The sequence below is a fragment of the Pan troglodytes genome, chromosome 12 (genome assembly GCF_028858775.2).
Source record: "Pan troglodytes isolate AG18354 chromosome 12, NHGRI_mPanTro3-v2.0_pri, whole genome shotgun sequence".
Lineage (NCBI taxonomy): Eukaryota > Metazoa > Chordata > Mammalia > Primates > Hominidae > Pan > Pan troglodytes.
Window position 1 is genome coordinate 51445915 of NC_072410.2, and position 19303 is coordinate 51465217.

The 19303-nt window shown below is 38.4% G+C and overlaps 1 protein-coding gene across 4 annotated transcripts in view; it reads right to left on the reverse strand.

Moving 5' to 3' along the window:
• ZNF638 (zinc finger protein 638) overlaps nucleotides 1-19303 on the reverse strand; it is a 152603-nt gene that overhangs the window by 132550 nt on the left and 750 nt on the right. The gene's annotated exons all lie outside the window — the stretch shown is intronic.

The window sequence follows — 19303 nt, forward strand, 5'->3', positions numbered from 1 at the left end:
GATATCCAATATGGCTAGCCTTCCCACTGTTCAAGATTGTCTGGGCTATTCTAGGTATTTTGCATTTCCAGATACATTTTAGAATCAACTTGTCAAGTTCTCAAAAAAAAAGAAAAAAAACTTACTGGATTTTGAGTTGGGACTGCATTGACTCGGTGAATCAATTTGGTAAGAAGTGAAATCTTTACAATATTGAGACTTCTAATCAACAAAATATGGTATATCCTTCTAATTACTCAGAACTTCTTTACCTTCTCCCAATAACATTGTATGGTTTTCTGCATTAATATTATCACTATATTATGTTACATTATTGAATGTTTATGATGCTTTTGAAAATAGTATCCCTTTTCAAAATTTATTTTGCTTATTCCTACAATATAGGAAAATAATTGATTTTTGTATACTGGCCTTAAATCTGGCAATAATTTAGTAATTTTTTGCATCTACATTCATGAGGAATATTGGTCTGTACTTTTTTTTGTATTCTTTATCTAGTTTTAGAATAAAAGGCCAGGTGCAGTGGCTCATGCCTGTAATCCCAGCACTTTGGGAGGCCGAGGCAGGTGGATCACCTGAGGTCAGGAATTGGAGACCAACCTGGCCAACATGGTGAAACCCCCCGTCTCTACTAAAAATATAAAAATTAGCCAGGCATGGTGGTGCACGCCTGTAGTCCCAACTACTTGGGAGGCTGAGGCAGGAGAATCACTTGAACCCAGAAGGCAGAGGTTGCAGGGAACTGAGATCATGTCATTGCACTCCAGCCTGGGCAACAGGGTGAGACTCCATCTCAAAAAAGAAAAAAAAAAAAGTAATTCCTAGCTTCATACAATGAATTGGAAGGAAAAAACCACATTATCTCAATTGATGCAATAAAAGTATTTAAAATTCATCATCCTTTCATGATAAAAATACTCAACAAACTAGGAATAGAAGGAAACTCCCTCAAAACAATAAAAGCCAGATACAAAAAACCCACAGCTAACATCATATTCAATTATAAAAAACAGAAAGCTTTTCCACTAAGATCAGGAATAAAACAACGATACTCACTTCAGACACTTTTTTTTTTTTTTTTTTTGAGTTGGAGTCTCACTCTATTGCTTACACTGGAGTCCAGTAGCACGATCTTGGCTCACTGCAACCTCTGCCTCCCAGGTTCAAGTGATTCTTATGCCTCAGTCTCCAGAGTAGCTGGGATTACTGGTGTGCACCATCATGCCTGGCTAATTTTTGTATTTTTAGTAGAGACAGGGTTTTGCCATGTTGGCCAGGCTGGTCTAGAACTCCTGAGCTTATGTAATCTGCCTGCCTCGTCCTCCCAAAGTGCTGGGATTACACATGTGAGCCACCAAGCCCGGCCTCACTTTTGCCACTTCTATTTAACGTAGTGTTAGAAGTTCTGGCCAGAGTAATCAGGCAAAAAAAAAGAAATAAAAGACATCCAAATTGGAAAGAAAGAAGTAAAATTATCTCTATTCACAGATGACATGATCTTATATGTAGAAAACCCTAAAGATTATACACACACGCACACACACACACACAAACAACCCCATGAGAACTAAAAAACAAATCCAGTAAAGTTGCAGGGTAAAAAACACAAAAATCAGTTGGTTTCTATACAACAGCAATGAACAATCTGAGAAGGAAATTCAAAACAATTCCATTTGTAATAGCATCAAAAAGAATAAAATACTTAGTGCGAATAAACTTAAGGAAGTAAAAGACTTGTATAATGAAAATTACAAATTGCTGAAAGAAATAAAGGAAGACACATATAAAAGGAAACATATCCCATGTTCATGAATTGGAAGAGTTAATATTATTACAATGGCAATACTACCCAAAGCAATCTACAGATTCAATGCAATCCCTTTCAAAAATCCCAATAATGTTTTTACATAAATAGAAAAATCCATCCTAAAATTCATATGGAATCCCAAAGGACCCTGAATAGCTAAAATAATCTTGGAAAAAGAAGAACAAAGTTGTAAGATTCACACATCCTCATTTCAAAACTTACTGGTCCGGTGCGGTGGCTCACGCCTGTAATCCCAGCACTTTGGGAGGCTGAGGCGGGCAGATCACGAGGTCAGGAGATAGAGACCATCCTGGCTAACACGGTGATACCCCGTCTCTACTAAAAATACAAAAAATTAGCCGGGCGTGGTGGCAGGCACCTGTAGTCCCAGCTACTCGAGAGGCTGAGGCAGGAGAATGGCCTGAACCCAGGAGGCGGAGCTTGCAGTGAGCCAAGATCACGCCACTGCACTCCACCCTGGGTGACACAGAGAGACTCTGTCTCAAAAAAAAAAAAAAAAAAAAAAAAACAACTACAAAGCTACAGTAATCAAAAACAGTGTGATACTGGCATAAAGATAGACATGCAGATCAGTGGAATAGAACAGAGAGCTCAGAGATAAACCTTCACATATATGATCAAATGATTTTCAACAAAGGTGCAAAAATCATTCACCAGGGAAAGGACAGTCTTTTCAACAAACAGTATTGGGAAAAGTGTATATCCACATGCAAAAGAATGAAATTGGACCCTTACCTTATATCATATACAAAAACTAATTCAAAATGGGTCAAAGACCTAAACACAAAAGCGAAAGCTATAAAACTCTTGGAAGAAAATATAGGGCAAAAGCTTCATGATATTGGGTTTGGCACTGATTTCTTGGATATGACCCCAAAAGCACAGGCAACAAAAGAAAAAATACATAAGTGAGACTTTGTCAAAATTGAAAAATTTTTGTGCATCAAAAGATAGTATTCAAAAGACAGTATCGGTGAGTGAAAATGCAACCCACAGAGTGGGAGAAAATACCTGCAAGCAGTATACATTATAAGAGATTAATATCCAGAATATGTAAAAAACTCAAAAACGGTGGCTCACGCCTGTAATCCCAGCACTTTGGGAGGCCGAGGCGGGCAGATCACGAGGTCAGGAAATCGAGACCATCCTGGCCAACATGGTGAAACCCCATCTCTACTAAAAATACAAAAATTAGCTGGGTGTGGTGGCACATGCCTGTAGTCCCAGCTACTCGGAGGCTGCGGCAGGAGAATCGCTTGAACCCGGGAGGTGGTGATTGCAGTGAGCCAAGATAGCGCCATTGCACTCCTGCCTGGCGACAGAGCGAGATTCCGTCTAAAAAAAAAAAGAAAAAAGAAAAAAAACCCCAATTTTTAAAATGGGCAAAGAACTTGAATAGAAATTTCTCCAAGGAAGAATACAGATGACCAATAAGCACATGACATGATGCTCAATATCATTAATCATTAGGACAATACAAATCCAAACCACAATCAGATATCATTTCACACTCACTAGGATGGCTATTATTAAAAAAAAAAAAAAAATTCCAGCAACAGAAAATAACAGTGTTGGTAAGGATGTAGACAAACTAGAACGCTTATGCATTGCTGGTGGTATGTAAAATGGTGCAGCCACTGTAGAAAACAGTATGGCAGTTCCTAAAAAAGTAAACAGAATTACCATAAGATCTAGTAATTCCACTTTTGGGTATATATCCCAAAAAACTGAAAGCAGGGACTTGAACAGATATTTGTGCACTAATGCAGCATTGCTTACAGCAGCCAAAAGGTGGAAACAACCGAAAGGTCCACTGATGAATGAATGGACACATGGCATATATACATACACGCTGAAATAATATTCAGCCTTAAAAAATTAAATTCTGATATATGCTAAAAAATGGATGAACCATGAAGACACTATGCTAAGTGAAATAAGCCAGACACAAAAGAACAAATATTGTATGATTCCACTTGTATGAGGTACCCAGAAGAGCCAAATTCATAAAGAAAGAATTGTAGTTACTAGAGGCTGGAGGGTGTGTAGAATGGATAGTTATCACTTAATGGATACAGAGTTTCAGTTTGAAATAATGAAAAAGTTCTGGAGATGGATAGTGGTGATAGTTGCGCAACAATGTAAATGTACTTAATGCCAATGAACTGTATACTTCAAAATGGTTAAAATAGAAAATGTTATGTTATGTATATTTTACTACAGTAAAAAAAAAAATTAAATCAGAATGGCACATACTCTACTTTTTTTCTCCAGTGGATTATTTACATCAAGTAAATAAAGATGAAAATAACTGCTTTGGCCACGTCTCAAAGCATAGGTTCCCCTCAGATCAGTAGTTCCTAGGAGACCAGAGCCAACTGAATTTCCTAGAAGTGCCAAAGGCATCTCTGTCTCACCCATTACCTCAACAATTAGTTGTCACTGAGGACAGTCAACTGAGTACAACTATCACAAAGTCCCAGCCAGGTTGGGTAAAGGTCCACAGCTCACCACAGAGTATATACTTTATCTCAGACCCTGAAGTAATAGGAGGAAAGTAGGAAGATGCTGAAGGAGTTTGGGAACTTTCCTAAGTTTCCATGTAAAAATCCAATATAGGTATAATTCAAGTTATATACAACAGTGGTTCTCAAATTTCAACATGTATGAGAATCATCTGAAGTGCTGTTAAAACACAGGGTGCCACCCACTCTACTCCTCAAGAGTTTCTCTTTCTGGGATTTATGTAGGTCTGGGATGGGAACCAAGATTCTGCGCTTCCAGTAAGTTCCCAGGTCATGCTGGGAACTGCTGGCCCAGGGTCCACACTCAGCGAACCACTGCAAAGAGTCCTCAGAAACAACTCCCCCTATACCAATCCGACCCCAAAGAGGATCAAATGGGAGCAAGGAGAAACGTGAATATATTAACAGTGATAATTCAGTATCCACAAATTATTTAAGATTCAGAAAAATATTTTCCATTGTCCTCTTTTTCTCTTTCCTTGGGCTGGTATGGAAACTTTAGGAAAAAAAACTTTTCCTGTGGCCAAAAGCCTTACTAGAGAGTCTTTAAGGTCTACAGTTCTATGAAACAGCAACACACAGCAAGCAATTGAGAAGGCAGAGCCATAGCTGCATCCGAGCCAGGGCGAGGGTAGCACTGCCAGGGAGAAGGAGCACAAGGCAGCTTCTCATAGGCTGCAGACATCTGCTTCAAAACCAAAGAATTTCAGTGACACAACAACAGAAACGCAGGAGTTATTACAAAATACAACACAAACTGTGATGCTTCACCTAAACTTTTCATGTCTAAACAGAATTACATGTCTAAAACAGAGTCTGGGTGGAGTCTTGGATCCTATCGAAGCTTATAGGTATTATTTTTTTAAAATGGTTTGCCCTGAAGCTTTACAGGAAATTCTCATTGAAGATTCTGCAGGGGGTGGGTGAAGGTTGAAGAGAAAAAAAATCTTATTACCTGATACTGGGCTGTCTAGTATGTATTTACAGTGTTGAAATAAGCAAGCATAAATTTTCCATGCTCATATCCTAAAACTGCCATCATAAAATAAACCACCGCAAAAATATGTTTAGTGCCTAAGTAAGGAAAAGAAGTACCAATGTAAAATTAATTAGAACAAGATGATAACCATATTTTCATAGGCATCTTGCCTAAGGATATAGTCAGGTTGTACCTTCTGCCTATGACAAGAATCACAAATTCAAATATCTACAGGAGCCAAGCCAGTGACATAAATAATTGAAGCGATCAAGATTTAAAAAACTCAAATGCCAGAAATAGAATTAAGCATTATTTTTAGTAATGTAATACAACACAAGCAGTTATTATATCAGAGATTATAAATTTGAAATTGAAAAAAATACAAATTAAAACAACAGGAACACAGGCCGGACATGGTGGTTCACACCTGTAGTCCCACTACTTTGGGAGGCTGAGGGGGGCAAATCACCTGAGCTCAGGAGTTCGAGACCAGCCTGGGCAACATGGCAAAACCCCATCTCAAAGAACAAAAACAAAACAAACAACACCAAAAAAATAACAGGCACAGGCTGGGCACAGTGACTCACACCTGTAATCCCAGCACTTTGGAAGGTCAAGGTGGGCAGATCGCTTGAGCCCAAAAGTTCAAGACCAGCCTGGACAACATGGCAAAACCCCATTTCTACAAAAAACACAAAAAATTAGCTGGGCATGGTGGTGCACGCCTGTAGTCCCAGATACTCGGGAGGCTGAGGTAGGAGGGTGGCTTAAGCAGGGAGGCAGAGGTTGCAGTGAGCCAGCATCACCCCACTATATTCCAGCCTGGGCAACAGAGGGAGATCCTATCTCAAAAACAAAACAAAAACCCCAGAAACAATTAATTACCAAATTTTTCTTGTAGGTCATAACACCACTGACCTAAAACCCAAAACTTGACACCTTTTCCCCTATACCAAGGTGTCAATGTGAGCTCCGATATCTAGAATTGCATGTAATATGTAATACAGAATTCAGCCCTGAATCCTTGAACTAAGAGAAGAAAAAACAACTCTTAAACACAGGCACTTTTTCAAACAAAGATGAAATTTTTTGCAAAGTGATTATTGAATTTAGGGTAATTACTCCAAAGGTGTTTGTAGAATTCTGCTGCTCCAGTGTTACAATATTTAGTTTTCCATACACTTGCAGCTATCCATTCACATTGTTATTAACTGAGAAATGCTAGTTCATTTTTATAAAGTATAAAGTCAAAGAGGTTGCCTTGGAATTCAGTCTTAAATTCCATTCATTTTGAGAATGAAGTAAGATGCTAATTTTCATTTCTGGAAACCAACTTCAGCACATGAAAGTGACGCAGATTATTCCTTACCATAAAAAGCCATTTTGCCAAAAAACATGTATCTACTAGAAATGAGAGAACTGAATCATACAAATGGGGCATTCTTTATGAATGCCCCTATAAATAAATATTTGCAGAATTTAAATGGGCAGTAACATCAACCAAAAATGCCAAATCTTGGAGCCATTCTTCACAGGTAAACTGAGGCAACGCTTTTCCCTTGTATGATACGTACAGGTTGATTTAACAGTTCAAAAAGTATTTTCAGGTCTAACCTACACATAGAAGACTAGCATGTTGTACATATCATTAAACCTGCAAAGTCCTGAACCACCTGAATTTCAAGTATCAGTATCCACTTCATTGTGATAATTACTAATAACTATATTGGTTGCATTTTTAATCTTTCAGCTTAAAATTATTCCTACTACAATGTATATTAAACAGAATAAATTCACGTCTATTTCCGGCCAGGCATGGTGGCTCACACCTGTAATCCCAGCACTTTGGGAGGCCAAGGTGGGAGGATTACCTGAGATCAGGAATTCAAGACCAGCCTGACCAACATGGTGAAACCTCGTCTCTACTAAAAATATAAAAGTTAGCCGGGTATGGTGGCGGGCACCTGTAATCCCAGCTACTTGGGAGGCTGAGTCATGAGACTCACATGAACCCGGGAGGCGGAGGTTGCGTGAGCCGAGATCACTGCACTCCAGCCTAGGCGACAGAGCAAGACTTCGTCTTGAAACAAAAACATTAATTCATTCATTCATGTCTATTTCCTTTCAGTACTTTGTCACTAAGATCTCCAATGTTAACCCCTACTACTTACTATTTCAGGAGCATTTTCTATACATAATCAAGCCGATAAATTTTTACCCATTTTCGTTAAATTGACTTTTTTTATATAAATGAGTCCTTTGATATGGACCCTTCCATGAGCAATAAATATAAAAGTTTTTCAACTGATTAAAATTTTCAGACACCACAAATATTGCTGTGTGGTATTATCTATATGTTTTCCTTAGCTTAAATTGAAAATATCATAAATGATTATTTTTATTTTTTATAGAGATGGGGTTTCACTTTGTTGCCCAGGCTGATCTCAAACTCTTTGGCTCAGAATCCTCCTACAACGGCCCCACAAAATGCTCAGATTACATGCATGAACCACTGCACCCAGCCTCCATAAATAATTTAAATTTGTAATGTAACTTGCCTTTTAAATTCTCAGCCATATATTCAATACGCTATGAAACAGTGTTCCAATGATATTTACATTATTTATATATGTTTCTTTCTGTTTGAGAAACATAATTTCTTCTCTTTAAAAAAAGGCACTGTTCTAGGAACTTATCATCTATATAAGGTATTGACACCCAGGACATTTTTTTTTTAACCAAAAGCTATATATCATAATGATATCCCTTATTCAATTCCCATTACAAAACAAACCATTTTATCTTTTCTATATACTAGTTATGCCATTTATTATGTATCGCTGATTTTTTTTTTTTTTTTTTTTTGAGAGAGGGTCTCCCTCTGTCACCTAGATTAGAGTGCAGTGGTGCCATCACAGCCCACTGTAGCCTTGACCTCCTGGGCTCAAGCCATCCTCCCACCTCAACTTCCCCAGTAGCTGGGATTACAGGCACACACCACCATGCCCAGGTAATTTTTTTGTATTTTTTTGTAGAGGCAGGGTCTCTGTATGTTGCCCAGGCTTATCTCAAACTCCTGGACTTAAGCAATCCACATGCCCTGGACTCCCAAAGTGCTGGGATTACAGGAGTGAGCCACTGTGCCTGGCTTATAGCTGATTTTTAGGCGGCATCTTAATTTGTTGGTTTTAAAATGGCATCTTCGTTTACATATTAAAACACAGGAATATTCTTTACTTGCACATACACACATAAAATGCCCCCTTACCTCTTAAGAATGAAAAGACCTTTTTATTTTCCTACTTTTGGGAGAAAAAAAGGACCCAAAAATCTTTTTTTCTGAAAGCTACAGTGGAAAAACAGTAGCACAAGTACAAAGGATAAATGTCTACTAGCACTTGGTCTACACACTCAAGTGGCATGAGGAAATGGTGGGAAGCACATGCCTGTCTAGAAGGGACAGGTGCTCCCTAGCTCCAGCCTACTGCAGCCATGTGCTAATGTTGTCTCAGCATTCCTAGAGCTTCTAAGCCTTTAAACACTGGAAATGGAGGTGGTATGTATGTGTGTGTGTGTGTCTGTGCCTGCTTTATTTTAAAGTGTTGGCAGCTGATTCAAACACGTATGAAACACCATGAGGGCCAAACAAATGATCCATGGCCCATCAGTCTGGAACATCTTCCCTCCCAGTCCCCTCAAAACCCATCATGAGATTTAAGTCCTATTAACATCCATCTATATTCTTAGGAAAACTAGTGAAGCAAACAGCAAAATCTTTTCACAAGAAAGACCTCCCATCTTTGGCTGGGTCTTTTTGTGGGGGTGAGGGGACTGGATCTTGCTCTGTCATCCAGGCTGGAGTACAGTGGTGCAATCATGGCTTACTGCTGCCTCGATCTCCCAGGTTCAAGAGATCCTTCCACCTCAGCCTCCCAGGTAGCTAAGATTACAGGTGTGGGCCACCACACCCAGTTAGGTTTTGCAGTTTTTGTAGAGATGGGAGTTTCGCCATGTTACCCAGGCTGGTCTCGAACTCCTGAGTGCAAGCAATCCGCAGTAGGCTGCCTTAGCTTCCCAGAGGGCTGGGATTACAGGTGTGAGCCACGGTCCGTGGCCTAGCTGGGTCTTAACAGCCTCTACCAACCTTGGTTAACTGCCCAGAACACCCAGTTACTTCTAAAAAGTCCGCGTTTTTCTGGTTTTGTTTTTGTTTTCTTAATAGCCTCTACCCTCTAACTTTTTGTCATCCAAACTGTCCTTGTTCTAATAAAACAGAAATAACCAGGAGTTAAACTTTTCTAAACTACAATTTGTAAAGGAAAAAAATGATGATAATAATAATAATAAAAAAACAAGAAAATTCTGGGATGAGAAATTCTGTTTCTGTAGCTGGTTTGTGTCATAACTCTTAAATACATGGCACATATTCTGTCTATCTGAGAAGAAATTAGCAATGCCATCCTTCCCTATGAAAAGTAAAAAACTTACAGAACAAAAATGCTTAAGCAACTATATCATTTAAAATAAAGAAATCACCTGTAATCCCAGCACTCTGGGAGGCCGAGGTGGGAGGATCACTTGAGCCCAGGAGTTTGAGACTAGCCTGCGCAACAAAGCAAGACCCCGTCTCTACCAAAAAAATAAAATAAAACAAGGGCTGGGCCCGGTGGCTCATGCCTGTAATCTCAGCACTTTGGGAGGCTGAGTCAGGCAGATCACTTGAGGTCAGGAGTTCGAGACCAGCCTGGCCAACACAGTGAAACCCCGTCTCTACTAAAAATACAAAAATTAGCTGGGCGTGATGGTGAGCATCTGTAGTCCCAGCTACTTGGGAGGCTGAGGCAGAAGAATCACTTGAACACAGGAGGCAGAGGTTGCAGTGAGCCGAGATTGCGCCATTGCATTCCAGCCTGGGTAAAAGAGCAAGACTCCATCTCAAAGATAAATAAAAATAATAAATAATAAAATAAAGTAAAATTAGCTGAACCTATAGTCCCAGCCACTTGGGAGGCTGAGGTAGGAGGATTGCTTTGAGCCCAGGAGTTAGAGGCTGCAGTGAGCCATGATTGCACCAAGGCATTCCAGTCTGGGAAACAGAGTGATACGCTGTCTCTTAAAAAAAAAAAAAAAAAAAAAAAAAAAAAAGACACTCTACTGCTTCAATGGCTAAAGAAACCAATAAGACTACTACTCTACTGCAAACTAGCAATATATGCGGTGAGATAAAGCATAGTAACACTTTGGTTAAGTGATTATAAAATATCACTTAGAGATACCCAAATTTTGGATCCAACGATGTTAATATTTATACAATTCACAGTACTGGTAATGATAAGGCATTTGCAGATGCCAAAAGGGTAAATAACATTTCTATACTGCTGAGTAAACAGAATTTGGTGACATGAAACTAACAGAAGAGAAACTTTTTTAAAGCGAAGCAGTTTTGAAGAAATGCAATGCATATACGTTTATTTCTGGGCTCCCTGTTCTGTTCCATTGGTTTTTGTGTCTGTTTTTATACACTTACCATGCTTTCTTAATTACTATAACCTTTAAATGAAGTTTGAAGTCGGGAAGTATAGTGCCAACAGCTTTGTTCTTTCTCAAGATTGCTTAGGTTACTGAAGTTGCTTAAGGTTACACTCAAATTCTACCATTGTTTTCTATTACTGTGAAAAACGCCACTGAAATATTGATACAGATCACATTGTATCTATAGATAACTTTGGATAATATGGTACTTTGCCAATATTAGTTATCCTAATGGAATATGTTTCCATTTATTTGTGTCTACTTCAATTTCTGTCATCAGTATTTTATTTAGTGTATAGATTTTTATCTCATTAAATTTATTTTGATTAAATTTCCTGTTTAAAAAAAAGAAAATGGGATGCACATTTGTTAGGATAAAGGCCAAGCTGCTACAGTGAAGGTTCCAAAATAAGATGGCTTAAATAAGATCAACGTTCCCTTCTTTCTCAATTAACTTTCTAGACACAGGCTAGCAGCTTTGTTCTGTGATGCTGTCTATGCCTCCCAGTTCTTTCTGTCTTGTTGTTTGATTCCCCCTGTCTACATAGTTGAAGCCGGCACACTACACCATGTGTGCCTTCCAGCCCACGTGAAGGGAGAGCATTCCTAGTCTATCTAAAGCATGCATTCTCAACAAGGTCAGCATCATCCCCAATGGGAAAAAAGGTGGTTCCTGGGGGGTACAGAGGTAAAAACATTTTAGTCTTTTTATGGATAAAGCACAGATACATACATACAGGGCATATGTAGGTATATAGTATATCTGTGGCATTAAAATTTCAAGGGAGCAATTACAGAATAAAAGTCGAAAAAGGCTCCATATGGGAGTGATAATGAAAAAACGATTAAGAAACTGTTTTAAAGGCAAGTACCAGAAGGTGCACACATTACTTCTGCTCCCAAGAACTTAAGTCACACAAATAAACCAGCTGCAGGGAAGCCAGAAATAGATTCTCGAGCTGGGTGTCCATTTGCCCAGATTAAATTCAGCTTCTCCCCCATAAAAGCCTTTTTGGAGGTTTGCTTAAGTGTTCCCATGACACGACAGAGCAAGTAAGCCAAGTGACCATGATGGAAACAGCAGTGTCTCTTATGACCAATCCTTGGAATGCACACACTGCCATTTGTACCATTGTATATATCGGTGTACAGACCAACCCCCATACAACATGGGAGAAGACTACACAACGGTGTGAATACCAGGAGGCTAAATCTAGGCATAATCTAAGAGACTGGCTTTTTATTTGAAAGAATAATGAGAAGTTCCCGTATCTGTATAAATGGAAAACCATTCTGGTTAAATTCTGGTTGTCCTCCAAGCCCCTGATGAAATGTTTAACTTCCCAGCCAGAATTCATTGCTTCTTCTTTTCTGATTCCATGTCACACCATTTCCACCTCTGGTACTGTACCTATCATGCTGTATAATCCTTCACTATGTACATGGCCACATCTCCAATGAGAACATAGGGCTGAGGCTTACTGACTTTGATGCTATCCAAGCTTGGGGCAGTGTCAATTGCAAAAATATTGCCAGTCGCTGTCAATGTTTATTGGAAGGGAACCCAGTCTGGGAACAAAGTAAGAAGCTTTCTAAATTCTTATCTATTTTGGGGGGAGGTGGGAATGTTTAATGGGTACAAAGCAAAAATAAAAAATAATGAATAAGACCTACGATTTGATAGCACAATAGGGTGACTATAGTCAATAATAACTTAATTGTATATTTTTAAATAACTTGAATGTAATTGGTTTGTAACTCAAAGGATAAATGCTTGAGGGAATGGACACTGCTATTCTCCATGATGTACTCATTTCACTTCTTGTATGCCTGTATCAAAACATCTCATGTACCCCATAAATATACACAGCTACCATGTACCCACAAACATTTTTAAAAATAAAATATAAAAAAATCATCTATTTCAGTCATCACTGATTTGCCATGTGAACCTAAACAATTTGCTTAAAACAAGCAAGCAACCTAGCAAATGAAACATACCCAGAATACAAATTTGTTCATTTCAATGATACATATAATTTCCCTGTCAACCAGAATTTTTGCATAGATAAATTTACATGGGAAAGCAAATTAAAATCTACACTTTTCTAGATGAGTATTGCAGGGGAAAATGTGTGCTTCAATGGAAAACTTTTAAGCTTTATTTATATCACACTCTTCCAACTTATCTGATTCTAGCCTTTCACTGCTGTTGAACGATTTTACCTTTCTAGTTTCTACTGAAAAAAACTGATAGCAAAGCAAAATAACACTTGTCTCTAGGCATGTAAATTCTGTCTGGCGGAGGTTCAACCGACATCCCTTCTCCACTATGTAAGAAGCCACTGCTGCCTTCATTTGTGAGTCATTTCAATATTCCTCATCTATAAATGTATCTGTTCCTTAGATTCTCCGTTTGAACTGGTTGTAACATCTTACTGGTTCCTTCATTTAATTAATGAGTTAAATAAAATAAAATACCTAAGTTAAATAAAACCTTTTACGACATACATACAACAAGGAATAGGTAGATAACTATGAAAGGGAAAACTACGAGACTCAGAAAAATGGGAGATGTAGGCTCCTCAAGCTCTTTGTTGGTCCAAAGACCTACATATTTAAAAAGTACTGAGACTTCAAAGAGCTTTTGTTTATATAGGTATAACTATCAATATTTATCATCTTAAGAAAAACAGAAATTTAAAATTACTAGTCCATTTAAAGATAAAAAAACTCATTTTTATGAAAAATAACTAGTTTTTTAAAAAAACAGTGATAAGAGTGGCACTGTTTTACATGTCTGCCTTTGGTCTATTGCAATATCCTACACCTCTGGAAAACTCCACTGTATACCCTGAGAAAAAGCCAAATATCACATTAGTATTATTATGAAATGGGTCTCAGGAGCCCCAGTCCACAGTTTGAAAACAGCTCATCTAGTCATGTTTACCCACACAAAATGTTTGGATACACCCTTTCCCAGTGCCTCACTCCCATCCTGTGGCAGCCAAGTGACCATCTCAGTTCCATAGCAGGAGAGAGTCTTTGACCTCCAGGTTACCAGTAGAGGGCATGAACAAGGCATGAGGCAGAAGAAGGATAAGTGAAAGCCTATGTATTAACTGTGGGGCCCTATGCTCCTGTGCAGAAGAGTTCACAGAACATGCCTGAGACTACTATGCTTTGAAAGTCTTACTTGCAAGCTTAGCCCATGGCTGTTGTCTGGTAACTTTGATTTCAGGAAGGTTCCCACCATTCCCTAACAGTGAGTGGCTCACTGTACCTAAACAGTGTAAAAATGTAAGAATAGTGGTTTATGCTGAGCACCTGATTTCCTTCTAGGAGTGTGGAATTATGGTAAACGCTAGGCAGAGGGTGCCTATGTAACGTGCACCCAGTTATAACCTTGCGCACTGAGTCTAAGGAGCTTCCCTGGTAGACAACATTTCACGTGTGTGGTCACAACCATTCAGCACATCCTGTGGAACTCCACTGAGAGAGGACCAGGGAGCTTGTGCCTAGTTTCTCCCAGACTTCACTCCATGCACCTTTTCCCTTTGCCAATTTTGTTTTGTAACCTTTCACTGCAATGAGCCATAGCTGTGAGTATGACTATATGCTGAGTCTTGTATGTCCTCCTAGTAAATCGCTGAAACTGAGGGTGGCCTTGGGGACTCTCAACACATTCCCCTTCCCTGTCCCTACTCCCAGGATTACAGCCTATGCTGCACAGGGCTGGAAGCTTCTCCCTGAATAAACTGAAAAGCCAAATAAAGAGGAAGAAAGACTTCAAAAGGCAGAAACAATGAAGGAAACAAAAGAAAACTCCAAAAACAAAACTTGGAATTAATATCTTTAAAAAGATATGAAAATATATGACACTCATAAAAGCAGGATGCTTTGAAAAGAAGCAATTAGAGAACAAGAAACAGCTCTACAAAATTAAAAATATAATGATCATAATGAAATACTGAATAGAAGGGTTAGGAAGATAGCTGAAAAAAATCATCCAGAGAAAGTGAAAAAAAAACAAAAAGAAATGAAAAATAGAAGAGATGATAAGAAAATTAAAGGATCAATCCAGGTGGTCTAAAATCCAATTAAAGAAAAAGAGAACAGAATAAATGGAAAGGAATAAATTATTAAAGTAAATTTCATCAAACTAGGGGAAAAAGGCGGGGGAGGTCCTCAGGTTAAAACGGCCCACCAAGTGCAGAGCACAAGAAATGAAAAAAGAATCACACCAGTGATTATGACACAAAATCATAAACTTTCAGAAAACCAGAGAGACTATACTAAAAAGCTTTCAGAAAGGGAAAACAACCCATATAAAAAGAAACAGGAAACTTAATTATATCAGATTTCTTAACAGCAACACTAACAGCAGACACACTAGAATTAAACCTTTAAAATGCTGAGGAAAAACTTAGACTTTAAAATCAGCCAAACTGTAATTCAAATGCAAGGGTAGAATAAAGACATTTTTAAGACATGCAAGGACTCAGAAAATTTATCTTTTCTTAGAAAGTAACTGGACTAATTGTTTCAGCAAAATGAAGAAAACCAGATTCATGATCTAGATAACAGAAGGTCCAAATCAGGAGAAAGGTGAAGGAAAGTCCCAGGACTATAGCTATGCAAACCTAGACAACTCTATCTTCTAGGTCTTCTATTCAGAGTTCATTTTGACTATCATATTTTTAATTTCATAGAGCTCTTTCTTGTTCTCTTATGGTTTCTTTTCATAGTGACCTGTTCTTATTTTGTAGGTGCAATCTCTTTTGTTATCTCTTTAAAGATATTAATCTTTAGGTTTGTTACAAACTTAGAACCAGACCAGATTAGAGTATGAAGAATGGAAGCTATAGGAAGGAAGTTTAAGGAAAAAATGGCATTGGTAAATCCTTACATTTGTTGGCCCATTTGATGGCACTGCAGCATTTGGAAAAAATTAACCACGGGATGAAAGAAAATTAGGTAAATTAGTTTATCATTTGGCTCAAAGGCTAGTCATGTTTACCTGGTCATAATAATATAAAACCTAACTACTAATTTAACAAAAAATTATGACAGAATCTAAATTGGGAGGATGGAAGAAGGATATAGAAGAAAGAGAGAATAAAGAGTTAAATCCTCACTTTATCAATTCTTAATTTATAAAAAAGTAATACCTAAACTATTTAAGTCAAGAAGTGGTTATAAAGTATACTTTTTCAGAAAGACAAAGGTAAATACTAGAAGAAAAAGTTAAAGGACTTGAAAGTGTTTGCCTTCAAGGAGAGAAACAGTAAAAAGAAATTAACAAGTGTCTGGTATTTTTGTGGTAAATCTTCAAGAACTGCTTTATTTGTTCAATCATGTACATGTATTACTTTGATTTTAAAGTAAAAATTTTAAAATAATTTAATTATTTAGCCTAGAAGGTTTTACAACCCCTTATCTCATGCTTAAGCACTCTAAGTGATTCCTTTTTCACACAGCAAGAGTGTTGTACCCAATACCCCAACCACAAAGAAAATTCTTTGTCTCTTCAAGGTCCATCTTTTCTGTTTTCTCTTTTTTTTGAGACAGAGACTCACTCTGTCACCCAGGCTGGAGTGCACTGGCGCGATCTCAGCTCACTGCAACCTCCACCTCTCAGGTTCAAACGATTCTCCTGCCTCAGCCTCCCGAGTAGCTGAGTAGCTGGGACTACAGGCATGCACTACCACGCCCGGCTAATTTTTGTATTTTTAGTAGAGATGGGGTTTCACCATGTTGGCCAGGTTGGTCTTGAACGCCTTACCTCAGGTGACCCGCCCACCTAGACCTCCCAAAGTGTTGAGATTACAGGCATTAGCCACCACCGCACGGCCATCCTCTTTTCTTTCATTCTCTTTCTTTGCTAATTACTTTTCAGGGGAAAAACAAACAAACAAACAAAAAAAACACCTTTCATTGAGGATGTTCTCTGTATTGGTAAGAAAAGATCTCTCAGATACATTTTCAAGTGGAAAAAGCAATGGAAGAAAACTGCAAATACATATAAGAAGGGGAAATGTAAATTTGTTTTCACTTTTATACATATAAAATATCCTGGGAGGTAAAGTAATAAACTAATAATAATGATTACCCAGCATGCAACTTGTCAGAATGAGAATTGAGAAGCTGAGAAACAGGCAAAAGATAGAGATTTTACATTGTATACCTTTTTAAACTTTTTAATTTTTAATCCTGTGAAATTATCGTCTACCCAAATAATTTTTATTAAAAAAATTTAAGTCATTTCTTTATCTTGGTTCAAAATTAAAATATTTTCAAAAACTTGGGAAATAACGAAAATAAAGAAAATGATACTCCAAAGATCCCACCTGCCCAGAAGCAGGGGAAACAAGATACTTTACTGATTCAAGCTGTGAATCCTGTTACCCAAGGGAACCTTGGTATAGATCTCAAACTGTAAATTTTTGCACATGTAAGTCAGAAGTGAGGGGATTTAACCTTCATACCAAAACCGCAGCTCTTACATGAATGCAGTAAGGAAAATGTTGAGGCCTTGGAGAGCGGGGGGGCGGGGGGAATCTTTTAGTAATGGCACATTACTGAGAGATGACAGAAAGACTCAAGTTATCAAAACCTTCTAACTGAAAGCCATTTTTAAAAATCACAGCATTTAATGTTAGTGGTCATAATATTATAATATTCAAAATTACTAAAGCATTTTATCATCACATCCATTTCTTGAAGGAGATAATGTCATAATATTAATAGTTTCTGGTGGGGCTGACATTTCAACGGAGAAAAAAATAAAATTTTAATACAACCTATAAGCCATCCCATCCACCCACATATACCCAGAATTGCACATTTGACACTATTAGCACCATTCCAAATTTAGAACCTGGGCATGTGGTTGTGGATGAAAGCAAACCTAAGCAAATTTGGGAAAAAATAATCCTTCAAAATTGATGACCGAAAACAAAATAAGAAAGGTCAAAACTTATTATTTAGGAAACAGAAGTGTCAATGTACATTCAAATGTTTACCCTGAAATGGAAAATTATTTTGGATGAAATACAGCAATACCGTACAATTTACCAAATCATAATGAACCCAAGGCATTTTTTTAAACGAGCAATCCCCAACAAATTCCTTAAACCATTCTATTCCCGTAAATCAGCACTAAATAAGTTTTCCTTGCCACCAAAAAACGTCCCCAGAGGCAAAAGGTATGGAAGTACTACATTTCGTAGCTCCCCTTCCTCGAAGACACAAAATTAAATACAAAGACACTAAGAATCCCGACCCAAATCCTTTAAGCATATGTAAAAGATCTACAGAAAGGCTAAATTGGGGGTGCTTTTTGGTTTTACAAGACAATTCACAGTAACACTGGCAATTTTAAAAGGGTGCATTTAAAGTACTTAAGCTTCCCCTAATTACTGAATAAAATAGGTCAGCATTTGTATTTCCCAACATCCTATTAAGAATAATTACAGTAGTCTACAATCCCTCCATATGCCTTCATTTTTTAAAAAATCCATAATCTTCCAATCCTCAGAATTCTGGCCGCAGAGGATAACTTACAGCACCTCTTTCTCAAGCCAGCAATCCCTTTTCCTAGTCCTTATGGGGTAAGAAACAGGCACTCCTTTCCCTTCAAACTAACCCAGGGGCCTGGGAAAGGGCAAAGCAAGCTGAAACAATGTCACCAGAACTTGGACCTAGAAACCAGAGCCAAGAAGGATGACATAACACTAGAGCGTTCCGCTTCTGCAAAATGTCTATCATTCTCTCCACTCCCCGCTCTCAGCAGCTCACACAAACGCCACAAAGATTGGGAGAAGGCAGTACAGCACTAGTATTCATTTGTATCAAGAAAGAGCAATTCACTTCATTACTCCGAGCGTCCGTTGTAGCCTGCTCCATCCAGAGGACCGGAGGCAGACTCAAGCAAGGATGAAAAGAAAGAGCTGATGCTGCTATGAAGTGACCCCCCAGATGGGGACGTGAGCAGTGTCCCTTGTGACTCTTGGAACATCCAAATCGCTGCAATAAACAGCCGGGCCAGCAGGACAGCCTCTCCCACGCTGGGGACAGCCCGGAGCCCGCAGCCTAGTGGCTGACTTTCCTTCCGCTAAGTGGATGGGGGCCGGGGGGGCGTTATTTACACCATTCCAAAATCTGGAACCTGGGGGTGTAGTTGTGGGTGAAAGAACGCCTCAGCAAAGTGGAAAAAAAATCCTTGAAAACTGATTCAAAACACAGAGCGTGGCTACTTTATTCTTCTGTTGTATGAGAAATTTCTTTTTCTTTTTCAGGACCACTGCAACGGGATCTTGCAGTAGGGGAGAGAGAGTGGATTAACTCCCTGAGAAATTTCTCTCATGAAAGAAATCTATTACCATACAATAAGAAGCTCAAGACTTATTATTTAGGGGGGTAAAGGGGTCAATGTTG